The 8073-nt window shown below is 53.3% G+C and overlaps 1 long non-coding RNA gene across 1 annotated transcript; it reads left to right on the plus strand.

Moving 5' to 3' along the window:
• Nucleotides 1-2448: 2448 nt before the first annotated feature.
• On the plus strand, nucleotides 2449-7836 carry LOC136791457 (uncharacterized). Its single transcript, XR_010833587.1, has 2 exons — nucleotides 2449-4379; nucleotides 5603-7836. It is a non-coding gene; the product is annotated as an uncharacterized lncRNA (long non-coding RNA).
• Nucleotides 7837-8073: the final 237 nt, after the last annotated feature.

Below are 8073 nucleotides of genomic sequence, written 5' to 3' on the forward strand. Positions count from 1 at the left end.
TGTTCTCGTGCAGTTTCTCCTCCCCTGGAATTTGCTGTCCCAAGTGCCTCGCTGGGTCATGTTCAGGCTTGCTCCCATGCCAGCATCTCAAAAATCTGATGAAACCTTCACGATCCCCACTCCCCTCATATGTTTGTACCCAGCTACGCAAAGAGAAAGCCGCGGAGCCAATTTCCTGCGGGAAAAACATCAGCCAGCAGCGTGGGGCAAGGAGCTGGGAGTGGAGAAATCACCTGCTGGAGCCAGGCCAGGTGGAGCAGATAGTGAGGCCGTCGGGAGCGGGACAGCCTGGCCAGGGATGCGGGAGGCTGCCGGGTGATGTACCAAACAGGCATGCCTGGAGGACACCGGAATAGCCACCGGCCCAACGTTAGGAAGGTCAGGGCACTCCCTCACGGGCCATTTGCAGCCTCTGAACCAGCCAGAGCAGGAGCACAAATGAAATCCTCCACCTCTCACGTGGACACCAGCCCCTTTGCTCCAGCTGATCCTATTTTTGGCTTTGGGCACGCCTGCGGGAGAGGCTGGGGAAGTGAAGTGCCTGTGAATCTCTGAGACCCCGAGCTGCTCCTTTGCAAGGTCCAGCTCCTGGGCACCGTGTCCCAGCTCAGTGACAGCTCGGGGTGCTGCTGGGCCGGGGAGCCCAGCCCGTTCCCACCACGGGGGCCGAGTCCCCCAGCGGTGCTGGCATCTGACTCAGCCCAGCTCCCTGGGAATCGCCTCGTAAATCGCGGCGTCACTCCAGACCCAGGTGAATCAGCCGCTGGCTGAAGGAGTCACTCCAGGATTTATGGAGCTGGGTGCGGAAACTGCTGCCTCGTCCGGGGTCATTGTCTGAAGGGCACCACAAAACCCGACGTCTGAGGCGGCAAGGCGTCCGCTGCAAGAGTGCTCCTCGGTGCCGCTGCTGCACGTGGGGCTGCACGGCTGTTTCTTCAGACGCAACCAGGGCACCCTGAAACTTCTTGCGTCACGTTTAACCTTCAGCATATTCCTCTGCACACAGAAAGTCCTTTTTGCAACAAGTGGGATCAAACCTAGAGCTGAAATGCGGCCCTGCATTTGGCAGGGGGGATTCTTGCTATAAGTGCCCTAGTTTTGGTGTTTGAGGAGCCAAGGTCTGCAGTGAGATGGGAGCCGGCATCACTGGGGGGGTCAAAGTTTCCCCCGGAGAGGCTGCTTCCATCAGTACCGCCTGCACCTGGCTGCGTGAGGCTGGCTTTGAAATTACCAGCAGTGGCGACAGAAAGGGGCTAGGTTCAGGGATCCTGTCCTATCCGCACTCCCTTGCCTCAGCTCCTTGCTTTTGTCTGGCTTGCACTCATTCACGTGCTTTGTGGGAGCAGAACTGAAGTTTCAGGAAGCGTCTCATTAATTTTTCCGTATTTTGAAATGGCGTGAGTCACCTACAGGGCCAGCCTGTTTGTCGTCCCTGTTTGCCGAAAGGCACACACATCCCTGTGCCCCATGGCTGGCCCCCAGAGACCAGGGAGCAGGGGGCTGCAGCAAACCCTCATCAGCATTCCCCCCACCAAAAAATGTCCCTTTGCAGCTTTTAGGCACAAACATGAAGGCACACGGAAGGGCAGTGGGTGGGGGCTTGTGCTGAATAATGAGCAGGTCTGGTAGCAGCAGCCGAACAAGTCGGGCAGGTCTGGGGAAGCAATTCAAGGCAGGCGAGCCAAAAAGCTGGGTAAGGTGAGACGTAATTATAATCCCCGAGCTGGGACACCAGGAGCCGCCGTACAAACATCACATCGGCAGCACGGCGGTGGCACACGATGGGGAATCAGGCCCCAAGCGGCAACATGTTTACAGCCCCACGGCTGGTGCCACCCTGACCACCCCAGCCTGGTGTGGGGTGGCTGCGTGGGACCGGGTGACCCGCTGGGGGTGGCAGGACCCATGCACAGCTCGTTGGATGGAGGGCATCCTGCCAGCAGCAAAAGCCATCCTACTGGGTGTGACAGAAGATGGGGAAGAGGGACACAAAGGGTTAGAGGTGTTTTTTTGTTTGTTTGTTTGTTTTCCTTTCATATGTCCTATCCTAAAAATGTTTAACTGGAGAGTGACTGATTTGGGATTTTTCCCTTGTTTTCCATTGTGCATCACGTGCTCTGCTGGTGCATCTATGATGAAGGAACTGCAGTGCAAACGGCTCCCATCCAGCAAAGGTAAAATGAAGGTTCAGAGCCCAATCAAACTGCTCCCAAACCTCTGCTACCGGGTTTTTAGAAAACAAAGAGGTCAGAAGGTCCCATGGTTTTCACCGCTAAAATAGCATTTGGAAGAACCCTGCTCATTGACATGTCCCTTGCTTGTTTTCTTTCTTCAGCTGTGTGAATTTTGCACTCTCAGCTGCACAGTGGCACACCAGCAGCAAAAGGATGGAAGGAATGCCACCATGAGTCAAGCACCCAGGTAAATATAAATGAAATGAAATGAAATGAATTGAAATGAGAGAGAGAGAGAGAGAGAGAGAGAGAGAGAGAGAGAGAGAAAGGAAGGAAGGAAGGAAGGAAGGAAGGAAAGAAAAGAAAGAAATGCTGAAAGCTTTCAGGCTTTCTTCATTCATCACAAGAAAGCAAAAGATGGGCACATCTGCCGCTTTATAAATTGTATTCAAGAGCTAGACCCTTCTTCATTCCGACCCAAGGGAATTTTTGCTTTTGAGTTTTAAAAAAAGCAGAATCAGGGTCATGATTTTAAAAAAAGCTTAAATCCCAGGCATGTTTTAGAAACAGATTCAAAAGCATGTGCTCGCTGTGATTATCTACGCCTGCAGTGTTTTCGGACATGTGGACTTCAGGAAAACAATAGCAAGCCCTGTTATCAGCACAAAGGAGGATCAGTTTGGAATTACCATACCTGTAACGTGGGCAGCCCACAGCTCTGAGGGTTCCCATTTGCCCTGTTGTTCAGCCCTGAATTTACTTACAACATTCCTGGAAAAAAAAAAAAAATGAAGGGCATTCCAGCCACAAGTCTGGAGCAACTGAGAGAGCTGGCACCCTCTAAACAATAATCTTAGCACAGCCTTTGCCTAAAACCTGGGAAATATTCTGGCAGTGGAAACTGATGGCTTTTGAAACAGAAAAAAATAAAAAATAAAAATAAAAATAAAATAAAATAAAATAAAATAAAATAAAATAAAATAAAATAAAATAAAATAAAATAAAGCAACATATGGGGAGGGGTATCTGAGCATTGGGAACAGAAAAGGGGGAGCTTCAGCTTGGACACAGGGACTGCTCAAGGGTAAAGAGGGGATGGATGTGACCCTGGGGTGATATTCCCCTGTACAGAAGCTGAGATTGTTTCTATCCATTTCAAACATAAGGCAGTGATGAACCATGGAGGCACCAGAGGATGTTGCTTGAACAGGAAGGTTTGGAGATGATGGCAAATATCCTGATGTTACCCAGCATCATCACTCAGGCACGCGCATCCTTGGGTAGCTGGGCTGGGGAGGAAATATCCCTTGGAAGCCCTCGGCTTGTTGTTTAGGTTAAGTACATGTGAGTCCTGTGTGGCTGAGTTTAATGCTCCCAAGGATAATATTGCTGAATTTTGGAAAGCTGGGTGGGACTCAGGCATTGGCAATCAGGCCTTGAGGACTGAGCTGAGAAAAAAGGGCCAGTCTGGTGAATTTTAGGGGCGCCCCAGGAGCTTCATAAGCACGATGCACAGCAAACGTCACTTAACCCAAGGGCCAGTAATCTCTAAAAAGCACCTTAGGGCCCTCGGGTCCCTACCCCAAGGGCTGCAAATCTTCAGTGGCCTGGGCCTTTGTGGTGTGTCACTGCAGGGTGACGGGCCACCCTGTGGGTAGGTGCTGTGGATAAGCAGACCCCACGCAGCCGGCCAGGGGCTCAGCTGCCAGCATGGCAGCACAGTTGCTGGTATCTGCAGCAGCCATCTAGGCTCCTGTCGTTATCAAGGGGGAGAAACCTGCAGGAAGGCGTGATTCACCCAACCCGGCTGGCTGGCAGCACCCCTGTGCCGTCCCCCATGCAAAGCCTGTCACCTGCAGGGGTGATCCCTTGGCACCTGGAAGTGGGAACGGGCTTGTGTCACCCTTATCCGTGCCATCGCGGCTGTGCCTTGCGTTTCTCCACCTGGCAGAGGAGGAGCTGAGAGCTGCACCAGGTGTGATTCATGAGCTCTGCAGCTTGTTGTGCCACCACGACGGGGGTGAGCCCCGGGGCGGCTATTAGTAATAGCTTATATAAAACACCAGGTTTGGTGGGTATCAAGCACTCAGGAGGTGAGATATGTTGCAGGAGGGGTGTTTGGGAGCCCTCATCCCCTGGTAGTGATGCCCAGTGTCGCTGCCCAATGCTGACCCGTTCTCTGAAGCTGGATGGTGGTGAGCTGAGGTAATGTGTCCTGCCAGAGGGCTTTCCCCTGTGTGGGGAGCAGGTTCTTGTTCCTCCTTGGCAGGCTTATCTTGAAAGATAACCAAGCCAGCAGGAAAGGACTTGTGAGGAGGAGGAGGAGGAGGAGGTGGTGGTGGTGTGATCCATGGAAAGGACATGGGCCGGGCTGTGCTGGAGGGGCAGGGTGCTGGGGGGTTGAGGCTGATGAAGGTGTAGGATGAGAAGGTGATAGCAGAGAATGGGGGTGATGTAGGAGCCAGCCCTGATGTCTTGTCCTTCTGTGGCAGGTGGCAATATGCTGCCCTCTGTAACTCAGGATGTGCAGAGAGACAGAGCACAGCCAGGCTAAGAGCAGCTGGATGAGGGATAAAGCTCCTGCTGCCACCCAGGGGATCCTGGCAGAGCCCCCACGGAGCTTGGTGAGGCTGGAGAATGGGGCCTGGCTGAGCTGGTCCCATGGGAGCCTGGCAAAGCCAAAGAGCCAGCTTGTGCCCAGCTCTACACTGGTTAAAGTCAGCTCTGTTCCCAGCCAAAAAAAAAAAAAGCTCTGATAGATACACAGCTGGCTGACTTATTTACCTTCCAACCCTGGCCAGCACTGACATGCTTTATACAGCCAGGCCCCGATCCAGCGAGAGGGGGAGTGCTCGGGAGTGCTGTGGTGAGGATATGGGAGGATTTATAGCTGTTTGCAGTGGGGGCTGCTGGGTCACCTGAGCTGAGGAGGTCTCCCAGACCCTTTTCTCCCTTGCCAAGAAAGGCCTGCCTTGTCTGGCTTCCCAGAGAGCAGGGTGCTGCTGAGCCTGGGAAGTGAGCCCTGGGGTAGGATTTGTACCTTGGGGGTGCTCGGTGAAGGAATGAGCAGGGCTGTGTGTATGCCCCGTATGGCTGAGCACTTCTGTCCTCCTTTGTGCATCCCCACCTGTCCTGGTTGCTCTCACACTTCACAACAGCAAGGAATAGCCAGGAGATGTTTTTCATGTAAAACCAGGCCCATGCCTGACCTGGGAGGGGAGCGCAGAGGAGGGCTGCTTTCTGCAGGCAGTGGCTTAGAAAGACTTGAAGCATTTTACTAGGCAGCAGAGTGCTCCCCAGGAACCCCCTTACATTAACCCCCCACACTGACACCCGGGTAGCTGAAGCTGAGCATCCTCTACCTCGCACCCCCATCCCTGCTCACTTGCTGACTTTTTTATTATTATTAATTTTATTTTCCCTGCCAGGCTTGCAAGAACCTGCTGCTGCTCCTGGCTGCCTCGGGGATGAGTCGAGCTTCGAGCGCTGCCGCTCCCAAAGCAGGGCTGAGAGCGCAGCCAGCCGAGCGCCCGGGGAGCTGCAGCCGCCGGGGCCGCTCCCTTCCCGGGGTGCGCGGAGCAGGCGTGGGAAAGCGCTTTTATTTTCGTTAAATGGCTTTTCCTCAAAGTTCTTAGACCGTTTCACGGCGATAAGTGGAATTCAGTGTGTGTAGTGGTTTTTTTTTTTTTGTGTAGGAACACTTCTGAGGTGCCGGGGGGAGGCTTTTGCTGGAAGGGACTGAAAGCAGGGTTGGGGCTGGCAAGGTCCCCCACGGCCGGAGTATCAGGGTCAGCTGTTCTGGGTCAGTGAGTATTCAATAGTTATGCTAATCGCAGAGCTTGGCAAGGCTGAGGCTGCCTCTACAGCTCCCTGTGGTGGTAGCTTTGCTCCTTGCTTTAAACCGTGCAGAACTCTGCCAAAGCAAAAGCCCCAGCACTTGGTTTTGTGGCTGCTGCTGTGGGGACTTTTCCTGCTGGCAGGGCATCTTTTCACACTACTGGGTTTTGTCTTTCATACTAGTTAGGAAACAGTGCCAAAGCATCACCAGAGCCTTCCACGTGAAACAGTTGCTGCACAGCAGTGGGAGCCTGAGCTTTCAGTGGCCAAGTCAGGGTCCCCTCCCCTGTGCCCATGAAGGCACGGTGGGGGCTCTCTGCAGCCACTGCTCTCGCAGCTCTGTCCCCAGGTGCTGAGCCCACGGTGTGGGCTTCCTGGCTGGCTGCGTTAGTCAGAGCAAGGCTTGCACGCCCTGCTGCTGTCTGGGCCTTTCTGGTGAGTTCCTGCCCTCGTTGCAACACAAGGGTGCTGCTCCCCGGCTGTCCCGCTGTCTGCACAGCCTGCTTCACCCTCCAGGCTCTTTGAACCAGTCTCTGAGATCTTTCTTATCTTCCAAATCATCTCAGGACAGGATTTCACTGGGACATTTAGGAGAAGTTAATCTTCTAGCTATGAGGAAAAGAAGGATGTGTGGGGCTGCCTTTAGCTGCTCCCAGCTCTGTGCAGGGCTGTGGCTGGTTCCTCTGCACACTGGTGGTCCTGGGCTCCTCTCTAAAAGAGAGCTGGGGGCACCCAAACAACGGAGCAGCTCTCCCTGCTCACTTGGTGGCTGTGATGGTGGCCCTGTGTGCTGCTGACACCACAGCTGCAGGGTTACTGCAGTGACCCAGGAGCTATAGAGTCAGGCTGGCACGCCAGAAGGGGAGGATACAAGGACTGAGAAAAATGTGACATCCTTGTCTGTGACTAAAACCGATATTCTGACAGCAGCCATGACTCGGGGAGCTTCTGGTTTTGCACTGTTAATGACAACACCAAACTTGTTAACAGCAGTCCTACAAAACCGTGTGGGGTTTGCATGTGCGCTTCATGCCCTGTTTGCTATGCATTGTGAAAGGCACCTGCTCTGAGATGTCTGCAGGTGGGCATGTCAGGATGCTGGAAGCTGCCTGGGATGGAGGTGGCTCCTCAGCCCAGGGCTGACTCACTGTCAGGTAAGATTACGCACCGCCTGCCTTTGCTGTACAAGATTACAAGATAAACAGGAGCACTGGCCTACACAGCTTTTAACCCAGCAGTTTTCCCCACACGCAAAAACAAAGCAGACAAAATGAGCCAGAGATGGTCAATCCATCAGGTTTCAGCCCTGTTTGAAGCAAAGCAGCCTGCTGCCCAGGGGATGTGTGTTGATCTCATTAACCAAATGAGATGATGATGAGATAACATGAGCATGGTTCCTCCTGTCAGCCGGGCGAGCACATTGCACCCCAGCTCTCCTGCCTGCACACACGGACCTTGCTTACCATCCTGCAGCGGGCAGCAGTTGGGGCAGACCGGGAGTCTGGGCACTGCTGGAGTCTGTGCTCGGAGAAATCCCACCACCTGCCATATATAAAATGGGGGATAATGATGTCTAAGCAGAAATTGCTTGGAGCTGTGATGGGGATTAACTAGTTAATCCCTGCAAAGTGTTGTAGATGTCTGATGTGCAATGTTAATATCACTGTCTTCAACGCAGGCAAACAACGTTCATGTCATCTGAGAATGTAAAGCAGACTGCTCTCATTAGGGCTCCCAGGAGAGTGTTTGCAACCTTTTGTGTATGTGACCTTGTCAGGGCTGATGTGACCAGCCTGTGTGAAGTAAACCTATGAAATAACTGTGATCCTCTTCGTTTCTTTTAGCTGTCAAGCACTGTTCTTTTATCAGCTCATTTGTCTGGCACAGAGACTAACACGTGGGGTTTCTGGCCCCTGCACCGAGCCTGGTGCTGTTCTTGGCACAGCTGGGTTGCCGTTGGCCTGGCCTTACCTGCAGGCTCCCATCTGAGATAAACCAGAAAAAAAAAAGGGGGGGGGGGAAAACAACCCACAAACAGCATCAATCTGCAAGTCCAAGCGGT

The sequence above is a fragment of the Anser cygnoides genome, chromosome 9 (assembly GCF_040182565.1).
Source record: "Anser cygnoides isolate HZ-2024a breed goose chromosome 9, Taihu_goose_T2T_genome, whole genome shotgun sequence".
NCBI lineage: Eukaryota > Metazoa > Chordata > Aves > Anseriformes > Anatidae > Anser > Anser cygnoides.